Source organism: Ursus maritimus, unplaced genomic scaffold (genome assembly GCF_017311325.1).
Source record: "Ursus maritimus isolate PB19 unplaced genomic scaffold, ASM1731132v1 scaffold_14, whole genome shotgun sequence".
NCBI classification, from domain to species: Eukaryota; Metazoa; Chordata; class Mammalia; order Carnivora; family Ursidae; genus Ursus; species Ursus maritimus.
In genome coordinates, this window is record NW_024423786.1 from 20,842,843 (window position 1) to 20,870,565 (window position 27,723).

The window sequence follows — 27,723 nt, forward strand, 5'->3', positions numbered from 1 at the left end:
AAAAAAAAAAAAAAAGAACCACTGCTATTTGTCTTTAATACTATTATGTCGTACATATTCTAAGGATTAATGAGTTTGGGCATCATCTTCCAGTAAAAATTAAATTGGTGTATTGAAAGCAGCACTGGCAGTGTCCAAACCGGGGTGATCTAAAACCGTTCAGTCTGCAATTCAGAGCGTAACACAAGCCAAAAGATGACTTGAAAATTAACCGAGTTGCTGCTTTTCGGCCAAACGCCGGCTGCCGGTGAGGCACACATAAGCGTACTTTCCCAGCATTGTTTTGAAAAGCCTATCTTAGGGGGAAAAAAAATTTTAATATAGGTTTTGCTATTAAGTTGCAAAGTAGTGTCCTCTTTTCATTAACAGTTATGCCACAGTCTAGAAGCCCTCTAGTCTGATAATTAATAAAACATTTGAACCCTTAATTCTCATCTAGCTACTAAGAATATAATATTAGGGTTAATTGAAATTCCTTTAAATGCCAGGCTTAAACATAAATACTGCTTACAGCATATGCAGTTGGTAAAATTAAATATGTACACATATTTGAATAAGCTGAAGGACCCACACCAAGTATGACGGTGCATTAGGGAAGATGTTGCTGGTTGATGCCCAGTACCTTTCTCATTGTATTTCTGGAATTCTCCTGAAGCAGGAATATCCTCTTGTACACATTCATTTAAGACTGGTTGCTCTGATAAACGAGGCAGCAAGCCCAAAATATATGTTCTTCTTTTAAATGGAGGCCTTTATATAGAAAAAACCTAAACTCAGTAAGACTAATTTTACATCAACACAAACAGCTGCATGATATTAACGATCTCCCCCTCGTCTGCCCCCCCAACAGGCCAAAACAAAGTGTAATTAGTCTTTCTTACTAGATTTTGTCGTCTTTGGTATTACATATTTACATAGAGGGTAGTAATCATAATTTATCTTTCATCTTCATTGTAGTTGAGTCAAATAAAGGTATTCTTTATTAAAATGAAGTTGGGTCTCAAACCTTCATTTAAGGAACTGACTGACCGATGAAAGGTTTAAGACAGAATTCACACTGGAGGGAAATTAAATTACATACAAAAACACTGGTTTAACTGGGACAATATTTGGATTAGAAAGCCATCACTCTAGATATAACCTACTTTAATTTATTTTTAAACAGCATTTTATTTCTAAAAAAAACAAAACCCTATGTCGTCTTATTTCCACTCTGATTGTAAAATGACATTCGATGCTTAATAACACACCATATATATATATATATCTATATGAAATGATTAACGGTTTCTTTTTTTTTTTTCTTTTTTCCTTTTTTTTTTTTTTTTTTTTGGCTTATACCAAGAATATAGGGAGGAGAAAAAGACAAGCTTCAAGTTATAATGTTAATTTGAAGGTAACCGGCCTTTCAAGAATTAATTTCAGCCAAAGTAATAATCATTATTTACCAGCTTGTGACATTTTTATCACTCATCATATTAGCAAATTTCCATTGAAAATGCTAAAATGGTTCGTCATAAGGCAGATAACTGCTCTAGCTGTAAAAATGACCAACACAAGTGCCGGTACTCAAACATTAAATTATACTGTAATTAATAAAGACAGTTAAACTGTCTACTAGCAACAGCAATTTAGGTAACCACATTTGATCGGCTATAAATTGTAACTACATTAAAATTCCAGAAATATTAGCAATATGGATTACTTGATGGAAGTCACTGCTGATCACCAACTCCCCCCACCTTTTTTTTTTTAAACAACGGAAGCACAGGTCAGGTTGACCACAAATCCGTGGGCAAAGATCAGGCCTTAGCACTTTTAATCTTGTGAAACAAGCAATTACAAATAGTTGCATCGATTTGTTAAAAAGCTTTAGGTGACATAAATTGTTTCCTGTTTAGCTTCTTGCTCTGATACATAAATGTCACCGAGTCCAATATTAATTAGGGCCGTGGAAGAACACAGGGTGGCTTCCAGTGAAGACTCTGTCGGTCCTTCCGTTAACGTTCTCAAGAGCTGCTCTCGCGGCACCATTTGTCATGAGTGGCAGAGAGAGGAAAGGACAACTATGTTGTCATGTGAAGTCTTTAATACCAGCTTCATTTTGGGTTCTGAACTATATGACAGGATTTCAGACTTGCTTTATTGCCATCTGACAGCAGCACATTTTTAAAATATCTTTTAAATAGAATAATATTTGTAAGGCATTTCAGCCCCTGAAAAGCTAACACTTCTCCCTTCTGAATATATAGTACTATGTGTGTTTCCTTGGGTTGCTATTTCCACACTTAAAATATAATTTTAAATGGCTTGTGTGTGTTATTGACTTAACATAAATCAAATGTATCATATATACTTTCTTTAGGTTGGCATGCCACTTAGAAAAATACGTTAGATTCTGGGAGGAAAAAAAAAGTCTGGAGAAAATTTATTAAATAGAAGTTTTTACTGTAATAGAATATTAATGTAAGCCAATGCTCATTTACCATTAAGCCGATCCTTTTTTTAACATACACATGCTTTTTATTATTTTGCACTCAAGCAAAAATTCCACATTCAAAGACTTTCCATCTAGTCGGGAATGTCTCTGGCAGGAAACACAGAAGAAATCCTGACCTCCAGAAAGACAGCAGACGTCGTCCACGCTGAGCGTGAGCCCCACTAGGCAACAAAGGCAAACCCACTCCTAAAACGTAAGGTACGAGAGCTAGTCAACAGTGTGGAGTTGGGAGAAACAATTATTCCTGAAATCCTTCCTCACTGCTACTCCACGGAGCGCACAGATGAAAATGTTTGATTTGCAACATAAAAGATTCATTAATTACCACTTGAATATTTAAAGCTATTTTGCAGTCTAACAGAGATAGATAAAGCAGTGAATTAAAACCTCTAATAAAATTGTAAAAATATTTCGGTAAGTTTACCCGTGTTATGATTTAGGGAGAGATTCAAGCATTCTCACGGAACAGAATCTCAGCAATTCTCAAGTGTGTATTTGAAGGAAGGAGCTAAGTGTTGTGGGAATAATTTGTTTCTTACTTTAAAATGTTTACTAATAATTTATTTTCAAATCAAACTTGCTACTTTAGGACTCTATGGATGCGGGGATAAATCGTTCAAGTATGTCAGAACATTGCATGTCTGATCCAGAAATTTAAACACTTGGATAAGTATTCAGCTAGGCTGAGGGGTTTTGTGGCTATCACGTCAAAGTGGTAGTTTCCTGCCCACAAAATGCCTCAAGTCTAAAAACACCCAAACCCTGAAACACAGCATAGCAGTCCCTCCCAAGCACTGGATTTATCTACCTAGGATCCAATATAGCGTATGCCAGTGTTTGGATCCCAGGACCCTTGAAATAGACAGTGCCGAGCAAGCTCTTGGAATCAAATGCTAGAGAATCCAGAGGCCAGATTATCATCTCAGCCCTGACTGTAACAGCCTGGGTGACCCTGACAGGTCACTTCCTCTCTTTGGTCCTACCTTTCCTCTTCCTGTTAACAGAGGACATTTAAGTACATGACAAAAACGGTTCCTTCCAATTTTAAAATTCTAAATATTTAATAAGACATTCCACCACAGGGACTTTTCTTGATGAAATCTATGGTCTCAGCCTGAGAGTTTGTGTGGCATGCCGTATTTCACCGATATTGTAATAATTGTCTAATTGGACTCTGCCTTGTGGCATGCCCCGTTAGGGACAGACTTCAGTAGCAGGCACGCATGACTCCATCCATCCACTCACCCACAAATAAGCATTCAATGACCTCCTCAAACTCAACACTGGGTACACAACTGGAATGAAGGTAAACACAGCCCTGGCCTCATTGTACCTGATGGGTTCCTGGGAAGAGAGTTCTGAATGCTAAGGCGCCCCGTAATGCATAAGTGCTAATGAGAAGGGAAGTACCGGAATACATAGGAGCATCACCGAATTGCACGAGGGACGATCAGTGAAGCTTCCCCGAGCACAGTGTTTAACTGGAACCCGAAGGATGAGTAAGAGTATGTCAGTGAGCAGGAAGCAGGGAAAAGATCTAAGCAGAGGCAAGAAAGCTGCAATGTCAGATGCATGGGGCTTCCCAGCAGGGTTAGCTAGCAATTTACAGAAAAAAAAAAAAAAAAAAAAAAAACCAAAAAAAAAAAAAAAAAAAAAAAAAAAAACCTAAATAAAATCATCTCTGCAGTTACCATGTATCAAGCAGATGGCAAACTCCTAATTCTAATCGTTAGCAGAGCCAAGTGCTCTGCGCGGTCCAGCCTGGTAAGTCCGGAGGAGGTGGTGCTAAATCAGTTTCACATTCAGGTGAGGACACGGGCTTCTCTCCAGGCTCCCTTCCAACCACACTGGTCACACCGTGTGCTTCCTGGGCACTGAGCCCACTCTGCCTCCACGCTCAGTGTTTCTATTCCCTTTGGAGAGGATGTTCTTTTCCTGGCTCTCTGCGTGGCTCCCATCCCTCCCTCCCTTCAAAGGTCACAGCAGAAAGGACTTTCCCGACCATACATTATAGATGGCACCCTCCCTGCCCACTCAATCCTCCGCGTTGCATATCCCCCTGCCCACTTTATTACTTCCACCGTGCTTAGCACCTCCCAGCATCATGTTTTCATTTGTGCCTTTCACATGGCACATCTCCCACTAACTTGAAGGGCAGAAACACTCCCTGTATGGTTTGCTACTGCCCTCCCGTCCCCCAGCAAGAGGACCACAAATGGATGCTCACATCTGCGGAGTGAAGGAGGCGGCGTCACCCTGCTGGGAAAGTTGGAGGCGGCAGAAACGCCCGCAGTCGCATGCACAACCTGCCAATATCGAGCCTCCTACTCTCTTTCAAGGCCACCCAAACCCAGTATCCCTTCTATGAATCTCACAGCAAACGTGCAAGATAGGAATGGTCAACAGCATGTTACAGAGGACGACACTGGGGCTTCCTTGGGAACACACTCAAGGTCCCATGGGGAACTCTGCAGAGCTGGGACTCGCGTCCGTGGTTTACTCTAGAGCCCTTGGATGGGTGCTGCTCGTGCCACTTACATAACGTAGCAGATATACTAACATGATAATCTAGCTTTACGGTAGAATCACCGATGTTCATCGTTAGGTTATTACAAAGCTGTCAAATAATGAGTAGAAAGCCATTTAAACGTGAACCCCATACAGCCAGTGGTGCCCAGGGTTAAATACAGTGGCAGGAGAACAATGACTGGGTGTAGAAAAAAGACTCAATCGACCATGAATCACAGGGTTTTCTGACTTGCCTCACCTCAAAGAGGACTGTCTCTGCTCCTGACCCAATGATGAACAGCCCTATACCTTCCTTGGGTCTTTCTAATGGGGGTCATTAGAAGTCTTTCTAATAGGGAGATCATCTTGTCTGTATCTAGAATCCCTTTCCAGCGTCTCTGGAGAAGATGTTAGAGCAGCATGAGCTCTGTGAAGACAAGCCTCACTCTGTCTCGTTTCCCGGAGGACCACCCTGCATGTGCTTGCTGGGGAACGAGGTCAGAAGCTGGACCACGCGCATCTGGAACGGGAGCCAGAGAGACCGGATTTCAATATCCTTGCCTTCTCGGTGCCTGTACGACAATGGGCAAGATACTCAAACGTCTCTGAGCTTCAGTGAACGTCCTCACATGACAGGAAAGTTCTCATGATGAACCAAGATAGTGTATTATGTAACAAGTAAGCCCCTGAACTGGATTCTTAATAAATGGGACAGAGTGTTGAGAAAAAGCAGACTCAGTGCCTGTCCTCATGTCTTTTACACTCCAGCTGGGGGCCAGAACTTAGTCGAATAACTTTAAACAGAAATAAAAACTTCCAAATGTTCCAAGAATGTGTAGTACCCAGAGAGCTGTGCTTGTGAGAGGAGAGCTCAGGGAATATGTCTGCAAAGACGAGAGACTGAGTGAAGACCTGAAAGGTAAGAATCAGGTAGGCAGACTGTTCAGGACTTAGTTCACCAGCATTCGTTTCCTTTCTTCAAGTGGAGCACCCTTATTTTCCTTTGGAGAAGCCACCCTCTCCCACCCTGTCAATGATACTTCAGCACCAGCCCTTCACCACCCCTCTCAGACTTTTATTGTCTTTTGTACTCTAATAGCCCTTATAAACATTCTAAGGGGTTGGGGGGCACCTCACAGAGGAAAGAGCACGCATGAAGGACCTAGGACAGAAAAGAGCATTCCAAGTTCAAGAATCTGCAAGATCTATATGTCTGGAGCTCCAAATGTGAAGAAGAGCATAGGCAAGAGGATGTTTGAGACAGAGGCAGGGGCTGGACCAATCATGATCATACATTTCTGAGAGTCACGTGACATGTCAAATCCATGTTCTAAATTCTTCTGTCATTTTGCAGATAAAATTAGGACTCCAAAAACACACTGCTATTAGAAAAATGGCATCTCTTTGGGGCTAGACGGGAGGCCAAATTAGTGTTTTGTGCTCTCACCAAGTCCATCGTAATCCAAGACGCCAAAAAGGGAGAGTTTCTGCGGGTCACTGGAAAATGACTTGGATAAATTTTATATCATTTGTCTCATTTTTTTGATCAAAGGGAATTTGGCTTCAGGCTTGACTGAACGCAAGGCTCAAATGCAGACTCCCAGCTAAACAGAGAGAGGGGTCGCTAACACTGGAGCGCAGCTTTCCAAAACTGGGGATTTTTCCAAAAATGTGTTCCTAGTCTCCAATAAGCATGTCAATTATGAGTATGAAAGATGCCAAAGAAGAGACTAAGTGGAGACACATAAAGAATTCTCTCCCTTCCTCCATCCTACCCATCAAACACTGCGTTTCCCTGTGTATAAACCTCACATAGGTGGGTTTCTGCAGGTGAAACATAGCTGACACACGACTCTATGGTAGTGTCACTATTTCTGTTCAGCGTCCAATTCTAATTGCTGTCCATGGTATACCAGCTGCTCAGTATTTTGAATTCTGCCCCTGTTTTCCTCTGTGTGGTAAGGAAGCTGGCCCTAGCCAGTGCTTCATCTGTAAACCTGAATCAGTGTCCCCTGTTCCCACCATTAGAGAAGTCTAGGGGAGGACTCTGACCCAACTTGGATTATCCCCTCACCTCCCAGGCAACCACGATGGCCAACAGCAGGAGGGGTATCCTCTACTTGGCTATGCCTATGAGATATATGTTTGCCAGACTCACCAGAATCACCGTGAATAGGTTAAAACTATTCCCTCTAAAAAAAAAAAAAATACACAGTTGTGCTGGGAAATCCAAACCAACAACTGTCCACTGCCCCCACTAGTGTGCTAAGCACTATGTTGAGCTCACAGCAGTGAAAGACATGCTTCCCAGCTCTGAAGTTGCTTATAATCTAGGCACACCTTAGCGACAGACCATTTATCTAACAGGCAGTTTTACTGCGTGCCTACTGCGTGTCAGACATCTTGTTAGACTCTGGGGATTCAACAATAAACAAAGCAGAAAATAACCCCACCTCCTCAAGTTTCCTTTCCAGAAAGTGGAAACAGACCATACATAGTAGGTTAGATGGTGGTAAGTGGTTGGCAGAAAAAGAAATCAGGGCAATGGAATAGAAAGCACCAGGGAGAGGGCTGGTGGGGTGACGGTGATAGTAAAAGCCTCAATGATAGGGTGAGATTTGAATAAACATCTGAAGGAAACAAGTCGAGTAGATATCTGGAAGAAAAGCATTTTGCCTAGAAGGAACAGAAAAGGCAAGGGCTCTGAGGCTGGAACATAAAGCGTCAGAAAGAGGGTGGTAAGAAGCCAGGATAGAAGGTAATGGGCAGAGGATGATGATATGTATCAATGGCCTCATTATGAAGACATTCGCTCTTCTTCTCAGTGAGATGGAAGCCATTGGAGGTTATGAGCATAAGCATGCATTTAGTGACTTGGGTTTAAAAGGATTCCTTTGACTGCTGCATTATAAATGTAGGGAAGCAAATGTAGAAGCAGAGGGATCCGTTACAAGAAAGACTGGTGGCTAAGACTACAGGGCAGCAGCAGAGATGGTGAGAAGGGGTTATATTTTGAAAATAGAGCAAATGGAAGTTGCTGCTAATATGGTGTCCAATATAAGAAATAAGAAGGGTCAGTGGAAACCCCCGGTTTTTTTGTTGGGATAAATTTAAAAGGATAGAGTCGTCATTTACCAAACTAGGAAGACTATAAGAGGAACAGATTTATGGTAATATCAGAAGATTTGTCTAGACTTTTAAACTCAGAACCTTCCCAATCATCCACTTGAGATGCTGAGTAGACAGGTGACCAAAGGAGTCTGGAATTAGGGAAGAGGTGGGACATGGATGTGTGCAGGTGTGTGGGTTAGGGGAAGGAAAGAGTAAATGGTATTTTGGTTTCAATAACACAGAGAAGAATCTGAAAACAGAATCTAATTTGGAGAAATTGCATCGTTTGGACTCAATGAAATCAAGAGTTTGGAGATCCAGCTCAATCATTTTTGCACCAACATTAGATGACTTACCTAATGAACTTAAAATTGATGTCTTTGGGAGAAAAGTCTCTTATGCTAACCTTGAAGGAAAGGAGATTTAGTAACTACTTAGTGCTAAATGAAGTCCACAAAAGAAAAATTTTAATTTCTATCATGAGAACTTGAGAAGTGTGTGTGTGTGTGTGTGTGTGTGTGTAGAAAGAAAGAGACCGCAAGCAAGCATGTTGTTTATATATAAACAACTTCTAACCTCAAGTATCATTTCCTGGGTTGGACATTTTCAAAGAGTTACTAATTTAAAAATAAACATTTTCAAAAAGATCAGTTCACCCCAGGTTCATTCTCTCTCCGAAGTCCTTCCTTAATTACAAAATCCGCATAACCCATTTCCTTTGGTGTGCAAAAAGGTGTGTAATTAAACCATCAGCATAATACCTATCTCCATGTAAAACCCGCACTTATGAACTTTAACTGCTGAATAAAAACTCCTATTACATGACCATTAAGTATTATGAATAAAGCAAGTCATGGTAGGACTTGATTAATTTTTATGCACTATGGATTGTGTCTAGAAGAAATTTGATTTTGGTGGGTCTCCTCCTAGGCAACCCTGCAGACTTTGATGGCTTCACCTCAGGAAAGGCATGTGCTGAATTGGCTTAGAAAAAATGAGTCTGACCTCACTGTGGACCTACGCTACTCTTGGGGTGACTATGTTCAGGGAGAAATCTCAGACCTCACTGATAAATAAGCGATGTACTCAGCTTTGGAATGAAAGGAAGTGAGGGCAATGGGCAACAGCAAAAAAATAGCTGATTCCCTTCAGCGTAGTTTCCAAAGCTGACATCTTTCTAGATTAATACACACTTTAACTCTTTAGGCTAAACATAAAAGCCACAGTTTGAGACCTAAGTGTTTCATCTGGAATTCTAAAAATCACCAATTTGTACACCAGGGGCTGGGACTCAGAGATCCTTGGTTTCGACCTTGTTAGGAAAAATGAAGATTTGTGAATGGTATCTCAAAATCCCCAAGAAATTTTATTTTATGAATCTCGGAGTAAAGAAGTAAGATGTAAAAGCAGTGTTTCCAACCAAAAAGAATGGAGTTTGACCAGCAGGAAGAAAGGAAAATTTAGAGCAACAGTAACTACAACTTGGATGATTGGGTCTAGAAGTGCCAGTATGGTGTCCCTGCTGGGATAGATGTCAGAGACCTCAAATAAGAATAAAAGGATACCCAAATGGAAAGGACCTAAGCTAGGTTTCCCAGAATCAACCCAGAGACAAAGGATCCCATATTCAAATGGAATAGCCAAGAGATAAAATGAGCAAACAAGGGTACTAGCAGATGGCCTGAGAAGACCCCGTGAGGGTGCTGGTACTTGGAGTGGTAGGAAAAACATGGAAAGTATTTCCATGACCTCCTTTCCAGAGGGCCTCAGGAATGGATAGGAGACAGAAACCAACGGATTTAATGTAGTAGGGTAATAGTGCCAGAACCCAGGTAGTGTAGAGAATGGTTAACACAGGTATAGGCAGATAGAGCCTCCCCTGGATCCTCCCTTCTCCTCCTCTTCCCCCCTATATCCTGAAGTATACAAAATCCAAACTAAGGGAATCTACTCTTAGAAAACATCAGTGTCCAAAATGGAAACACAAGACAATTCTGTGAGAGACAGATTCAGGTGGTAGAGAAGTGGAAAAAATGGTAGGGTCAGGCCCAAGAGATTCTAATGCTACAGACTCAAACACCATTCCCCTCCCCCAAGGCTTGGACTGTAGCTTCTTCCCAGAGCCCACTTTACCAAAGAAGTTAGTTGATACCTGCAGGAGTGCATGAACTTAGAGACAAAAATAAGACAACTCAGAAATACAATTTCTATTCAAGACAGATAGCTGTCGTTTAAATATTAAGTCAAAATTAGATTTTCAGCATAGATCTTTTAGAGAATACTCCCAAAGGAAGTACTACAGCAAAAGAGAAAACATGTCCTAAAGAATATTATTTTTGGTAAGTGAAAGTAAGTAAAAAACATAGCAAACCTTACTTTTGTGTACAAGGAAGGATAAAACCAATATACATTATTAATAATCCAAAACTAAATTCTAGTTGATACCAACATGCAGGTGCTGAGGTATGGACTCAGATCTTAGAGTATAACAAGAGAAAGGGGAGAGGAAACTACAGGAGTCATCTTATTCAGAGGCAATATATTGTTTTTATTAAGTATAAGACATTCATAGGGAAGTGTAATATATATGATTATTAATAAATTAGGGGTAACCATTGAGATAAAGAAAATTGCATGTAGAAGATTCAGACTAGTGGGGTGAGGACTGAAAAGAGGAGCAGAGTACATAGGAAAGAAGAAACGTGAAAGAAAATTAAGTGTAATAAAATAGTTTTACAGTAAATATAAGCATGTTAAAAGCAAAAAAGCAAAAAAGAGAGACTGATGTTGGACTGAAAAATACAAGCTAATCTCTAGCAATGTGTTATTTTTTCTAACAGAAGCCCATTTAAGCAAAAGGATACAGAGCTTGGAAATAAAGAAATGAGTTAAAAAGACCAAAAAAAAAAAAAAAAAGTAAACAAAACAAAAAACAGATACCCATTTCAATAGAAGGAAAGAAAAAAAGGATTTGAAAGCAAAAAAAAAAAAAAAATCAAATGGACAAAGAGGTAAGTTATGAGCCTGATAAGGAAGGAAGGAAGGAAGGAAGGAAGGAAGGAAGGAAGGAAGGGAGGGAAAGAAAGAGAGAAAGAGAGAAAGAGAGAAAGAAAGAGAGAAAGAGAGAAAGAGAGAAAGAAAGAAAGAAAGAAAAAGTAAAAAATAATGATAATGGCACAACATGCACCTAATAACATGGCCCCAAAACATATTGGGTAACAACTAGAGTTACAGGAAGAAATAGACAAAACATTGTAAATAACAAATGTGACATACTCTTCTCATAATGCATTGAGTCAATTGGAAAAAAATCAGCACAAATATGGAACATCTAAATGAATTGATTCATAGGTTCAAGGTAATTGTTTATGAAGAGAACTGTATGCCAAACAAAACCATGCATTTCTTTTGTCATACATGGAAAATTCCCAATATTTGTATGGATTAATTAGCCCTAGAGTAAATATTACTCAGGCAATTTCTAACAAATCTTAAAAGCCAAACTTTAAGAGAGATAACTATTTCTGAGTAACTTAACTTCATCCCAGAATAAATCTCAAGAATGTTGGTAAGATTAAAAAAATATATATATCCAGTACCCAACTAGGTAAAATTCACAACACCTGGTATCCAATAAAATATTATGAGACATGAAAGAAAGCAGAAATATAGGACCCAAACGAGGAGGAAAAAACAAAAACAATATATTCACACTGTCCCAGAACTACCAAACATATGTGAATTTACAGACAATATTAAAACAGTTATTATAATTGTATTCCCTATCTTTAAAAAAGTTATTTGAGGTATATATAAGATATTTTTAAAAACTCAAATTGAACTTCTAGACATGAAAATTACAATGTCTGATTGAAAAATACAGTGGAGTTTAGACATTGTAGAATAAAAGATTAGTAAACTTAAGGTTATAGGAATTAACACTATCTGAAATGAAAAATAGAAGAGAGAATTTGAAAAAAGTGAATGAATGGATGAAGAAAGGGAGGGAGAAATTAAAGGAGGAAAGAATGAGTAGATTAGAAAAGCACACCAGTGATCTGGGGGACAACATAAATAACATAATATACATGTAACTGGAATCTGCGGGGGGGGGGGGGGGGGAGAGGAGTAGGGCATAAAATTTTGAGGAAATGACTGATTTTTCCCCCAAATGTGCTGGAAACTATAAACCCACAGTCCAAGAAGTTCAGTGAGCCCCAAGTATTAGAACCATGAAGAAAAACTAAACCAAGGGAAATTATGATCAAATGGCTTAAAAGAGTGGCAAAGCAACTCTTGAAAGCAACCAGAGCAAAACCCCACATTTTGTAGAAGGGCAAAGAATGACTATAGATTAATCATTGGAAACAACACAAGTAAGAAGACAGTGGGGTAAGATCTTAAATATATACGAACTGTCAACACAGCATTCTAAATCCAGAAAAAATTCTTTTAAAAATGAATATGAAACAAATACTTTGCCAGACAGACAAAAGCTGAAAGAATTCATCACCAGCAAACCTGCTCTACAAGAAATGTAAAGGAAGTCCTTCAAGTAAAAGAAAATATTAACAGGTGGAAACATGGATCTATACAAAGAAATGAAAGGTGACAAAAATGTAAAAATCAGTAAACATGTAAGATTTTTAGATTTAAATTTCTTTAAAACAGAATTGATGAATTAAACAAAAATAGTAACAATGTATTGTGAGGTTTATAACATACATGAAAGTAAATGTTTAACAACAATAGTACAAAGGTTGGAAGACAAGAAATGGGAAGTGTACTATTATATAGTTACAATAATAGAAGTGGTGTAATGTCAACTTAAAATGCACTGCTGAGTTGTACTTGTATTAATCCCAAAGTAATGACTCAAATAAAAAATTAGAGAGATTTACCTAAGAATCCAACAAAGGAGATAAAATAGAATCATAAAAAGTAGTCCAAAGTAAGGAAGGGAAAAAAAAGAAAACAAGGAACAGATGGCAAAGATACAACTCAAATAACAAGATAACAAACTTAAATCTAGCCATATTGACAATGACTTTAAATGTAAATGGTCTAAATACTTAAATTAAAAGGGAGAGTTTGTCAAGTTAATAAACAAAAGCAATGCTGACCAAATTGTGTCAACAAGAAGCAAAATCTAAATATGTAAAGCAAATAGGTTAAAATGGGTGAGAAAAGATATACTATATTTAAAAGGAAGCTAAATAAATGAAAGATATACTACATATGAAAGAAAGCTAGAGGGGCTATGTTAAGTAGATTTCATAGCAAAAAGTATTAGCAGGAATGGAATCGTAATGATACTCATTAAAAGGGCATAGAAATCCTTGGTATTTATGCACCCAATAAGAGAACTTAAAAATACATAGAGCAAAAGCAGATAGAACCACAGGGTGAAATAGAAAATTCCAAAATTATAGTGTGAGATTTCAATAACTCTTATTAATTGATAGAAAAAATACACAGAACATTAGGAAGTTTCCCTGCCTCACCACTCCTAGATGTTGGACTCAGCTGGCAGTGGAGCCCCATAAGCACCTTTGCCCTGAGGGTGGGGGAATGGGTAGCTCTGCACGCTAGAATGCCTACAAGGGCTCAGCCAAACTTCAAAGCCAGTCATGCTGAGGGCAAACCCCACATACTGTGTGCCTGCAACAGTCATGGCTGAGCCCCTCAGCCAAACAGTTGGCCCCACTTACCAGCATCTTGTAACAGTCACAGCCAGACCATGCAGACAGCTACACTGGGGCAGACCTGCACACCAGTAAGTCCATACCAGTCACAACCCAGACACAACAGGAGGGTATAAGTAACCCTCAGAGCGGTCACTTCTAGGCATTTGGTGCAGGAGACTGGGGAGTTTGCACTACTGTGCCACACAGGATACCTTCTGCGTTAAGGCACTGTTTCATGACCAGAAGACATAACTGATGTCTGTGTTATATAAAAACTAACACAGAGACAAAATGAGAAGACAGAGGACTATGTTCCATACAAAAGAACAAGAAACTTCAGAAAAAGAACTAAATAAAACAGGGACAAGCCATCTACCAGATGAAGACTTCAAGGTAAATGTCATAAAGATGCTCACCAAACCCAAGAACAGATGAAAACAGTGAGAACAAAAAGAAAATACAAAAATAACCAATCGGAGATGAAGAATACAATAACTGAAATGAAAAATACACTACAGGGAATGACAGCAGAAGAATGGATCAGGGATGTGAAAGGATCCTGGAAATCGCACAAGGAGTAAGAAGAAAAAAAAGGATTAAAAAAAATTGAGGATAGTTTAAGGGACCTCTGGGGCAACATCAAGCCTACTAACATTTGCAGTAAGGAGTCCCAGAAGGAAATGAGAGAAAAAGAAACAAACTACCTAAAGAAATGACTGAAAAGTTCCCCAGCATGAAAAAGGAGAAAGACGTCCAAGTCCAGAAAGCACAGAGAGTCCCAAATGAGATAAACCCAAAGAGACCCACACGCAGACACATTATAATCAAAATGCAAATGGTAAAATCCTTAAAACCAGCAAAAGAAAAACAACTTAATATATACAAAGGAACTCCCATAAGACTCTCAGCTGATTGTTAAGCAGAAACTCTACATGACAGAAGGGAATGACACAATATATTCAAAGTGCTGAAAGAAAAACAAAAAAACAAAAAGCAAAAAAACTTACAACCAAGAATACTCTACCTGGCCAGAGTATTACTCAGAATTGAAGAAGAGATGAGAAATTTCCCAAATAAGCAAAAGATAAAGGAGTTCACCAACACTGAACTGGCTTTACAAGAAATGTTAAAGGGACTTCTTTAAATGGAAGAGACAAGTCCATAAGTATAAATAGAAAATTTATGGGGGGAAAAAATCCTCACTGGTAAAACTAAAAATATACTAAAAGTAGTGAATCAACCACCTGCATAGGAAGTATGTAGGTTAAAAGACAAAAGTAGGAACATCAGCTAGACCTACAATAATTAGTCAAGGGATCTGCAAAGTAGTAACATGTAAAATATGTCAGAATCATAAAACGTGGGGGAAGGATAAAAATGGAGTGCTTTTAAAATGCACTTGAATTTAAGTGACCGTTAAAATAGATTGCTATATACATAGAATGTTATATATGAATCTCATGGTAACCATACACCAAGCCTCTCTAACAGATACACAAAAAATAAACAGAAATCCAAACCTAACACTAAGGAAAGTATAAAATCACAAATGAGCAGAACAAGAAGAAGGAACAAAAAAGAACTACACAAACAACCAGAAAACAAGCAACCAAATGGCAATGATTACTTTACATTTACCAATGATTACTTTACATGTAAATGGACTAAATGCTCTAATCAAAAGACACAGGCTACCTGAATAGATTAAAAACCAAGACCCATCTATATGCTGACTGCAAGAGACTCAATTCAGATCTAAAGGTACACACAAACTGAAAGTGAGGAGCTAGAAAGGGATATTCCATAAAAATGGAAATGAAAAGGAAGGTAGGACAGAAATATTTTATGAGACAAAATAGACTTAAAAAAAAAAGACTGCAAAAAGAGACCAAGAAAAGCATTACAAAATGATAAAAGGATCAATCCAACAAGATTTAACATTATAAATATATCTGCACCCAACATAGGAGCACTGGGTTTTACAAAGCAAATATTAAGAGACCTAAAAAAAGAAAATGACAGCAATAGAATAATCATCAGGGACTTTAGCACCCCACTTACATCAATGGATAGATTATTCAAACAGGAAGTCAATAAGGAAATACTGGACTTCAATGACACATTAGACCAGATGGCCTTAACAGATATATACTGAACACTCTATCCCAAAGCAGCAGGATACACATTCTTTTCAATTGCATATGGAACATTCTCCAGAAAAGATCACATGTTAAGCCACAAAAGAAGTCTCAACCAATTTAAGAAGACTGAAATCATACCAAGCATCTTTTTCAAACATAATGGTATGAAACTAGAAATCAGTTGCAAGAGGAAAACTGGAAAACCACAAATGGTGTGGAGGTTAAACAACCTAATAGTAAACAACTAATGCTGTCAACACAGAAATCTTTTTTTTTTTAAAGATTTTATTTATTTATTTGACAGAGAGAGAGAGACAGCCAGCAAGAGAGGGAACACAAGCAGGGGGAGTGGGAGAGGAAGAAGCAGGCTCCCAGCAGAGCAGGGAGCCCAATGTGGGGCTTGATCCCAGGACCCTGGGATCATGCCCTGAGCTGAAGGCAGACGCTTAACGACTGAGCCATCCAGGCACCCCTGTCAACACAGAAATCTAAGAAGAAATTTAAAAAATACTTAGAGATAAGTCTATGTATCTGTCTATGTATCCCAAAATCTATAGGATCCAGCAAAAGTTGTTCTAAGAAGGAAGTTTATAGTGAGACAGATCTACCTCAAGAAACAAGAAACATTTCAAATAAACAATCTAACGTCATACCTCAAGAAACTAGAAAAAAGGAGAACAAAGCCCAAAGTTAGTAGAAAGTAGGAAGTAACAAAGATCAGAATGAAAATAGAAAATAACAAAAATAGAAAACATCAGTTGAAACTAAAAGCTGGTTCTTTGAAAGATAAACAAAATTGATAAACTTTTAGCTAGACTCATCAAGAAGCAAAGAGGACCCAAAAAAGTAAAATCAAAAACAAAAGAGAAATTATAAATAATACCATAGAAATACAAAGGATAACAGACTACTGCAAACAATTACATTCCAACAAATTAAAGAGCCTAGAAGAAACTCATACATTTATAGAAACATGCAATCTTGCAAGACTGAATCAGGAGGAAATAAAAAATCTAAGCTAGACCCATTACTTGTAATGAACTTAAATCAATAATCAAAAAACTCCCAACAAACAGAAGTCCAGACCAGTTTCAAAAGTAAATTCTAGCAACATTTAAAGAAGAGTTAATACCTATATTCCTCAAAAAATTGAAGAAAGAACACTTCCAAACTCATTCTGTAAAGCCAACATTACCCTCATACCAAAACCAAAGACACTACAAAAAAAAAAAAAAAAAAAGAAACAAACAAACAAACGAAGAAGAAAAAATTACAGGCTAATATGCTTGATGAACATTGATACAAAAATCCTCAAGAAAACATTAGCACATTGAATTCAACAATTCAGTTAAAGGGTCATGCACCATGATCAAGTGGGATTTATTTCAGGAATGCAAGTATGGTTCAATAGCCATAAGCCAATCAACATGACATGCCACATAAACAAAGAGGATAAAAATCATATGATCATCTCAAAAGATGCAAAAAAAGCATTTGATAAAATTTAACATCTATTTATGATTAAAAAAACAGGGAAATATATCTCAGGGAATATATCTCAATATAATAAAGGCTATCTATGACAAACCCACAACCAAACATCTTAACAGTAAAACCTAAAGCCTCTCCTCTAAGATTAGGAACAAGACAGAGATGTCCACTTTCACCACTTTCATTCAATACAGTATTTAGAAGTCCTAGCAACCACAATCAGACAAGAAATAAAAGGCATCCAAATTGGAAAAGAAGTAAAACTATCACTATCCACAGAAGACATGATACTATAAATAAAAAGGCCTCAAGACTCTACCAAAAAACTATTAGAATAAATGAATTCATTAAAGTTACAGGATACAAAGTTTACATAAATGTGTGGCACTTCTATACGCTAATAAGGAACTATCAGAAAGAAAAATTAAGAAAGTAATACCATTCACAATTGCATCAAAAAGAATAAAATACTGGGGTGGGGTGCCTCGGTGGCTCAGTCAGTTAAGCGTCTGCCTTCGACTCAGGTCATGATCCCAGAGTCCTGGGATAGAATCCTGCATAAGGTTCCCTGCTCAGCAAGGGGTCTGTTTCTCCCTCCCCTTCTGCCCCTCCTTCCTGCTTGTGTTCTCTCTCTCACTCTCTCTCAAAAAAATAAATAAAATCTTTAAAAAAATAAAATATTTGGGAATAAATTTAACCAAGGAGGTGGAAGACCCATTGAAAACATTCAAGTCATTGAAAACTTTAAGAAACTGATGAAAGAAAATAACGACACAAATCAATGGAAAGATATTCTGTGCTTATGAATTGGAAAAAATGATACTGTGGATGTCCACACTACCAGAATAAATCTATAGCTTCAATGCAATCCCTATCAAAATACCAATGGCATTAAAAAAAAAAAGATTTATTTGAGAGGAAGGGGAGGAGCAGAAGGAGAAGAAAAGGGGGTAAAGCAGACTCCCTGCTGAGCACAGAGCCCAAGGCAGGGCTCTATCTCATGACCCTGAGATCATGACCTGAGCTGAAATCAAGAGTCAGATGCTTAACTGAGCCACCCAAGCGCCCCCAAACATCAATGACATTTTTTACAGAACTACAACCAATAATCCTAAAACGTGTATATCATTACAAAAGATTTCAATTAGTCAAAGCAATCTTGACAAAGAAGAACAAAGTTGGATGTGTGATGATCCCTGACTTCAAACTATATTACAAAGCTATTATAATCAAGACAATAGAGTGCTGGTACAGAAACAGACACATGGAACAAAACAGAGAATCCAGAAGTAAACTCACACCATCAATTAATCTCCAACAAAGCTAGCAAGAACACGCAATGGAGAAAAGACAGTCTCTTTGATAAATGGCACTGGAAGGCTGGGCAACTATATGTAAAAGTAAGAAACTAGACAACTTTCTTAAATCATGTGTAGAAAACCTCAAAGTGGATTAAAGACTTAAATATGGGGGCACCTGGCTGGCTCAGTCAGAAGAGCATGTGTTTCTTGATTTGGTCTCAGGGTCATGAGTTCGAGCCCCACATTGGGTGTAGAGATCACTAAAACAAATAAAACCTAAAAAAAAGAAAGACTTAAATATAAGACCATAAACCTTAAAACTACCAGAAGAAAACAAAGGCAGTAAGGTTTTGGACATTGGTCTCAGCAATGTTATTTTGGATCTGTGTCCTCAGGCAAAGGCAAGAAAAGCAGAAGTAAATAATTGGGACCTGCATCAAACTAAAAAGCTTTTGAACAGCATAGGAAACCATTAATAAAACGAACAAGCAACCTACTGAATGGAAGATAAAATTTTCAAGGGGTTAATACCCAAAATATATAAAGAACTCACACAACTTACTATCAAAAAACAAATAACCCAATTAAAAAATGCACAGAGAACCTGAATAGACACTTCTCCAAAGAAGACACACAGATGGCCAACAGCTACGTAAGATGTTCAACATCACTAACCATCAGGGACATGCAAATCAAAACCATAATAATGTATCACTCTCACACCTGTCAGAAAGGCTACTTATCAGAAAGACAAGAATAACAAGAAATAAGTGTTTGTAAGGAATGTGGAGAAAAAGTAACCCTTGAGCAATGTTAGTGGGGACATAAGTTGGTGCAGGCACTGTGGAAATCTGTATGGAGATTCTTCAAATAATTAAAAAATAGAACTACTCTCTAATTGAATTTAAATAATAGAAAAAGAACTACTCTCGATCCAGCAATTCTACTTGGTATTTATTTAAAGAAAATGAAAATACTAATTTGAAAAGATATATGCACCCCTGTTTACTGCGTTACTATTTACAATAGACAAGATATGGAAGCAACCCGAACATCATTAGATATATGAATATAGCAGATACGGTATGAGTGTGTGTGCTTGTATGTGTATGTTTACATTATATATAAGTATGTTATATGTTTATATGTTCTATATATACATTTATATATTTATAATGGAATATTTCTCAGCCATAAAAAAAGAATGAAATCTTGCCATTTGGGACAACATGGATGGACCTAGAGAATATTATGCTAAGTGAAATAAGTCATCTAAAAAAAAAAACAAACACCATATGATTTCACTTATATGGGGAATCTAAAAAACAAAAACAAAAAAATGAGCAAACAAAACAAAACAGAAACAGACTCAGGGATTGAACAATTTGGTGGTTGCCAAAGGGGGGATGGGAGGATGGTTCAAACACAGGGAGGGGATTAAAAGTACAAACTTCCAGTTAAAAAATAAACAAGACACAGGGATACGGTGTACAGCATAGGGAACACAGTTAATAATATACAACAACTTTGTATAGTGATAAATAAGAGCTAGATTTATGATGGTAATTATTTCATAATGTATATAAATGTTGAATTAATATGTTGTACATCTGAAACTAATATATTGTATGTCAACTACACTTGAGTAAAAAAGAAAATTAATAAGAATACAGAAGATTTTTGCACAATTGACTACCTTGATGTAATTATTATTTTTTGAACACTCTGCCCAAAAGGAGAATACATACACACTTTTTAATTGTGCATAGACTTTTACCCAAATTGACCTCATTTTGGATCACAGACAAGTCTCATATATTTTAAGGATTCAAATCATGCAAAGTATATTCTTTACAAAGTATGTCCTTTTACCAATGTAACTAAACTAGAAATAAATAATAGAAAAGTTTCTGGAAAATATTCATGTATTTGAAAAGTAAACAGTCACAATCTATGGGTTAAAGAAGAAATTAAAAAGAGAAATCAGAAAGTATTTCAGATGAATGAAAATGATAACAAAGTATGTCAAAATTTGTGGGGTACTGTTAAAATAGTAAATATGTACACTGGAAAAGAAGTATCAAATCAACAATGTCAGTTTCCACCTTAAAAAACTAGATGAAGAACAGAAAACGGAATCCCAAGTAAGCACAAGAAAATATACAGATTAGGGTGGGTAGCAATGAAACCAAAAATAGAAGATAGTAGGAAAAAAAATCAATGAAACACAAAGCTGGTTCTCTGAAAGAGGAAAAAAACTGGTAAATCTCTATCCAGACTTATCAGGAAACAAAGAAGACACAAATGACCAGTATGAGGTTTGAGAAGGTGACGTCATTACAGAGTCTTCAGATATCACAAGGATAACAAGTAAATATGATGAACAACTGTATGCCAACAAATTAAAAATCTTAGACAAAATAGACAAATTCCTGGAGAGATTCAAACCACTGAAGAAGAAATATGTAACTTGAATATCCATATATTTATTAAAGAAATTAAATTTATAGTTAACAACCTTCAGAAAGAGAACTCCAAAACTAAATGGTTACAATGTTGAATTCTCTCAAACATAGAAAGTAATAATAATAATTCTTTACAGCTCTTTCAGAGAAGTGAAGAAGGGGGAATACCGCACAACTCATTCTACAGAGCCAGCTTTATCCAGATACCACAACCAGACAAAGCCATTACAAGAAAGAAACTAGACCAAAATTCCTCATGAACATAGATGCAAAAATTCTAAATAAAACTTGAGCACACTGAACTCAGGAATACATACAAAGATAATACATCATGGCAAAGTGGGATTCATCCCAGTACTGTAAGATCCAATATTTATTTTTCAATAAAAACTCTGAGCAAACTAGGGATAGCACGGTACTTCCTTAATCTGGTAAAGGTGCATCTACAAAAGACCTATAGCCAACATCATTCTGAATGGCAAAAGATAGAATTTTTCCCCATAAGATCAGGGCACGTCTGTTCTCACCACTCCTATTCAACACTGGACTGGAGGTTCTGTCCAGCACAATAAGACATTTAAACTAGAAAGGAAGAAGTAAAAATTTTATGTGGAAGACTGATGGAATCTGCAAGAAGAAACTAGAATTCCTAAGTAATTTAGGAAGGTTGCAAGATAGAAGATTAATGTACAAAAACCCATTTTCTTTATGTATATTAACAATGAAAAATGTGAAACTGAAATGAAAATGTAAGCCCATTGCCAATAACACTAAAAATATGACATACCTAGGGATAAATCTGACAAAATATTTGAAATCCCTGTACACTGAAAACTATAAAATACTGCTAGGAAAAACTGAAGACAATGTAAACAAATGTTCATTGGTTAGAAGTCTCAATATTGTTCAAAATGTAAATTCTCTCAAATATTCAATGCAACCTATACATTCAAAATCCCAGTAGATGTGTTATAGAAACTGCCAAGCTGTGTCTAAAATGACTCCAAAAATGCATAGGACCAAAATAGCCAAAACAACTTTGAAAAAAGGAGGTGCAATACTTGTATTTTCAAGATTTATTATAAAGCTACAGTTGTCAAGACAGTGTGGTATTGGCTTAAATATAGGGAAATAAATCTATAAAAAGAATATAGTCCTAAGATGGACCCACATACATATAGACAACTGATATTTTGACAAATGGTCAAAGGCAATTCACTGGAGAAGAGATAGTCTTTCAGTAAATTATGCTGGAATAATCAGATGTCCATATGATAAATAATGTTTTTCTAACTGTACCTCATACTTTCTATAAAAATTATTTCAAAATGAACCACAAACCTAAATGTAAACCCTAAACTATAAAACTTCTAGAAGAAAATGTAGGAAAGAATCTTTGTGATGGTGTTAGGCAATGATTTCTTAGTAACTACATGAAAAAATGATCATAAAAATGTCTGATAAATTGGATTTCATAAAACTTAAAAAAGTTTTTGCTCTTTCGAAGATGCTGCTAAGATAACCAAAAGATAAGCCACAGGCTGGGAGAAAATATTTGCAAATCACACATCTGATTAAAAAAAAAAAAACAACTTGTTTCCAAAATATATAAAGAACTCTCAAAACTTGCAACCCCGTTAGAATGAGCAAAACACTTGGACATGCCATCAAAAACATATAGAAATAGGCAATAAGCACATGGAAGCAGGCTCAACATTATTAGCCATTAGGGAAATGCAAATTAAGAGTTTATATATTCCCATAATGGGATATCAGTACACATCTATTAGAATGACTAAAATTAGAAAGACTGATCCTATCAAGTGTTTGCAAGAGTGTAAGAGAACTGAAACACTCATATGATACTGGTGGGTATCTAAAATGACACAATCACTTTGAAAGAACATTTTGGAGGTTCCTTAAAAATGAATCATACACCTACCACATGATCCAGTGGTTTCACTCCCGGATGTTTAACCCAAGAGAAAAGAGCATATATCAGTACAAAGACTTATGCATGAAATATCATAGCAGTCTTATTTGTAATAGTAGAAACCCAGAAACAACGGAAATGTCCATCAATAGGTCAATGGGTAGGCAATTGGTATATCCGTGTAATGGAATACTACCATAAAAAGGAACAAAATATAAATACATCAACATCAATACAACACAGATGATCCCTAAAATAATTATGCTGAGAAAAGCCAGGCGGAAGGAAAGAATATGTATATTGTTATTCAGTTTAGATAAATGATATGAAATGGAAAGTGATTCACAGTGACAGAAAGCAGATCAGTGCTTACCTGTAAAACAAGGTGCTGGGATAAGCGGGAGAGGGGTTAGTCACAAAGATGTGCTGGATGTGTTCAAAGTTTTCGCTGAAGCAGTCATCTCATGGTTTACACACATGTCAAGTCTTTTCAAAATGTATTCTTTAAATATGTGCAGTTTATTCTATGTCAAATACACTACAATAAAACTCTTTAAAAATAAAGTTGAGAAAGAAATAGAGCAAATGGATAAGAAGAATTAAAGATATGCTAAAGATAAGAACAGACATCTATGTAACACAGAGGAAAAATAGAGATTAACAAAAAGTAAAAGCTAGTACTTTGAAAAGATAAGTAGGTAAACCTTTGTCAAGACTGACCATGTACACAAAGGAGAAAGGATTTTTTAAAAAGCATGAAATCTAGAATGAAAAAGGGGAAACAACTCTGTGTCCATAAAACTGAAAGAATGGCAAAATATATCTTTGGGCATAAGATAAAAAGGAAAATAGAAATTGTAGTGGTCATTAAAGACGTTCCCACTTTCAAAATATGGCCCAGGTCCAAATGATTTTACAGGTGAGTTTTAAACTTTCAAAAGTACAGATAATTCTTACCCTTCTGTGATTTTTCCAGGAGAAGAAAAAAAAAAATCCAACTTATTTTATAAGTCAAATATATCCCTGTTTTCAAAATATGAAGAAGCTAAAACAAGGAATTTATTAGTCTATTTGTCTTAAGAATATTTATGTGAGAATACTAAACAAAATAGGGTTGAATGAAAAAATATATTACAAATACAGAATAGTCAAATAGATCTTCGTTCTGAAATACAGCGATAGTCTGACTTCTGAATATTAATTCAAGGGGAAAATGACAAGATTAACAACAAACAAAAATCTGATAAATTTTAACACCTATTAATGAATATATATATTGATCAAAATCTACCTATCATCAATATCTATCTATTGATCATTGATTGATCAAGCAAATGATTGATCTGTCTCTGGATCATTACAGAGATACGCTCAACTTGAGAACAGCAGAGTAACAAAAAGTGTAAGATCGTATGTAATGGGAAAATCTTAGATGTGTTTAAGATCAAAAACAAGACATTGATGTTTTCTACCATCACTACTGTTTTTAAAAAGTGTTGGAGATGCTGTTCATTTAAATAAAGAAGGAAGGAAATAATAGCTGTAAGAAATGAAAGAGAAACATAAGTCCCTTAAGAATACTCTATTTTAAAATGTATAGTCTGTACAGCATTTATGAAACTCTACTGAAAATGCTAAGTTAATGGGAAGACTTATTATGCAGACACTAATTCTCCCCAAATAGATCTGTAGATTCAATGCAATTTCAATTCAACAAGGTTTTTTGTTTTTTTTTTTTTGTATGTGTGTGGTGGTGGGGGGAACGATTTCACAATGTGATTCTAAAATTTATATAAAATAGAACAGAGTCATAACAACAGCTTAAAAGAAGAACCAGATGGGGACCTTACTCTGCCAAATATCAGCACTTATTATGAAGCTATAATCATCAAGATAATGTTATATGTCATAGAGATACATAAATAAGCTACTGTGTGAGAACAGTGGATCTAGAAGTAAAAAACCCACATGTAAGCAAACCCCGCATATACGAATACAATTGGTGCTGGAAATGGGTGAAGAAAGGATGTCCTATCCGAAACGATCAGTGCTGGGATAGTTGCTTTTTACTGTAGAACACGAACTTGGGTCCCTATCTCACACTGTACATAAATATCAATTCCAGATGGTTTTAAGAACTTAAATGTCCTTAAAACCACCTGACAGAAATTGAGATAAAACATGCAATAGAAAAAATTCTAAAAAGAGACACCAACAGCCATTTCACAGGAAAAGGAAATATAAATGCCCCCCAAAATATTAAGGGATGCTCATCTGTTGTCAGAAAGATGCAAATTAAAATTTCAATAAGATACTACCTCATACTCGGTCATTCGGCAGAAGTCGAAAGCCAAAAAACCAAGTCTTGCTGAAAATGCAGAACAAGGGGCGTTCAACACGGCAGGTGGGAGCTGGAAAGGACACACCCACTTGCGGAAACCCTCGGGTGCTAAGTAGCAGAATCGGACAAGCACCTTCTCTGCCATCCAGAAATCCTGCTTCTGGAACACACTTTAGAGAAAATCTTGCAAATGTGCACCTAGAGTCACGCGAAAGAACGTTTATAGCAGCAGCACTGTCTGTAATGGAAACAACCCACATGCCCATCAACTACAAAATAGAAAACGTCATTGTCCTACGTGAATTGGAAACCTGTAAATAAAAGGACAGTGAATGAACCACGATAAGTGGAATTCTCAGGGACACAATGTTCAACAAGGAAAGCAAGTCACTGAAGAATGAACGCAGTTATGATTTCATTTTTGTCAAGTCCCCAAACAGCCAAAAATAACAGAATTTTGTTTAGGTAATATGGCAAGCCAATCAATACGAAAAGGACAAACCAAAAACAAACCAAGAAAAACAACACATTTATGATTTCCTCTTGGGGTAAAGAATGTGGGGAGTAGGACTGGGGATGGGCATATAAGGAGGCTCAATGGTTCAGGTAACATTCTGTTTCTTTCACTTCGGGGCAAGTTTCTAAGTGTTTTATGGTCACTCCTACCAAGTTGTATTCTATTTCTGGCTGGTAGTTGTATTCTATATCTGTCCGGCAGTTACTTGAGTTTTTGATCCTTGCCATAAATCCTGTCTTATAGCTCACCTTCCCACGGACGAGATCATTCAAATAGGCAACAAACATTCGAGCATTTTGCAATTTCAGTAAGTGAAGAAATTAGCATGAAAGCTGACACGTGACACTGACTTAAATGTATAAGACATAAAAAACCAAGCCCTTACCACTGCTCTGTCTTGCCCAACTCATGGCAGAGGTCATAGCCATCTTTTATTTCCTCCTAAGCCTGAAGTGGCCTGAAAATGTTCAGTCTTAGACTCCACACACCTACTCACAATCCATCAGCGTTGACAAGTAAGATACGACCTATTTACAAGCCCAGTTGTTGAGTTTAAGTCGTTAGCCACATCCATGCCAATGCGTTCAGGACTGCCAATCAGTCCATTCATAAAAGCCTGGAAAAGGCACTTTTCAGATCAGGTGATCAACACCAAGAGGGAAGCTCGTGGTTTTTACCGAAGTCGCCTGACCTATCCTAACTTGAATTTATGTCACGGAAACAAAACCGCTCTTGTGCTAACTAAGCAACTGACTTCCATGCATAATATTTGCTTTGGGCGTGAGGATGCAGTTAGAATTTAACAGAGAAAAATCAAATAAATCAGATTCCTGCAATTTTTTTTTCCCTGGTTCAGGTGAATCAGAGAGGCCTTTTTTAGCTGCTGAAGTTCTTTACATGTGACATAATCCTCTTAGCTGGTAGGGAGGTAGGTTTGTATTTTCTGTGATTCACACTTTACGGGAAGGAGGTGAGAGCTATGAAAGACCACTTTCTTCTTCTCCTGTCATTAGTACAAGTCCGTGAAATGGGAACATAAGCTCCCTCTGAAGTATTGAGAATAAACTGCTCTCTTTACTCTTTTTTTCCACTTGCTTTTCCCCCTCGAGGAAGGGTAGTTCTTTTGAATCTGACAGTCCTTGGTCTGTAATTCTCTCCTGCACCCAGGTTAATATATTAACCTTAGCTGTGCACATGTGACCTACCTTTTGGGTATCCTAATCTCAAGTGAGAATAAGGTAGCATCATTTACCTTGACCCTCTATGGAGCCAACCATCCTCATGCAGATCTCAAGTCTCGCCATAGGGAAAGGCCTACACAGGCCATTTGGGCCTTAGGTCTACACCAAATAATAAAATCCAACATTAGCAGTAATAAAACGTTTGTTCTTATTACCTGACTCTTCCTCCCCCCTTAACTGAGTGTGAACACAGAGGAGGGGGATGTGATGCCTTACATTCCTTAGACTAGGGCGTAAGGGGAGATGAATGCTAATCTTGGCTCTGATGAACCGATGAAAACCGCGAAATCAGTGTAAATCAGTAAGTGCTGTCAGAGGACACAGAGGGAAGAATCAAATCAACATGGAGATCAGATTTTAATACAACGCAATGCGAATAATAGTATCTAACATTTAGTGAACAGTTACTATGTGCCAGATGCTGCTACAAGTGCCACACATGGATTGGCCCATTTAATGAGCTCAGTGCCACCGGAGAGGGGTTTCT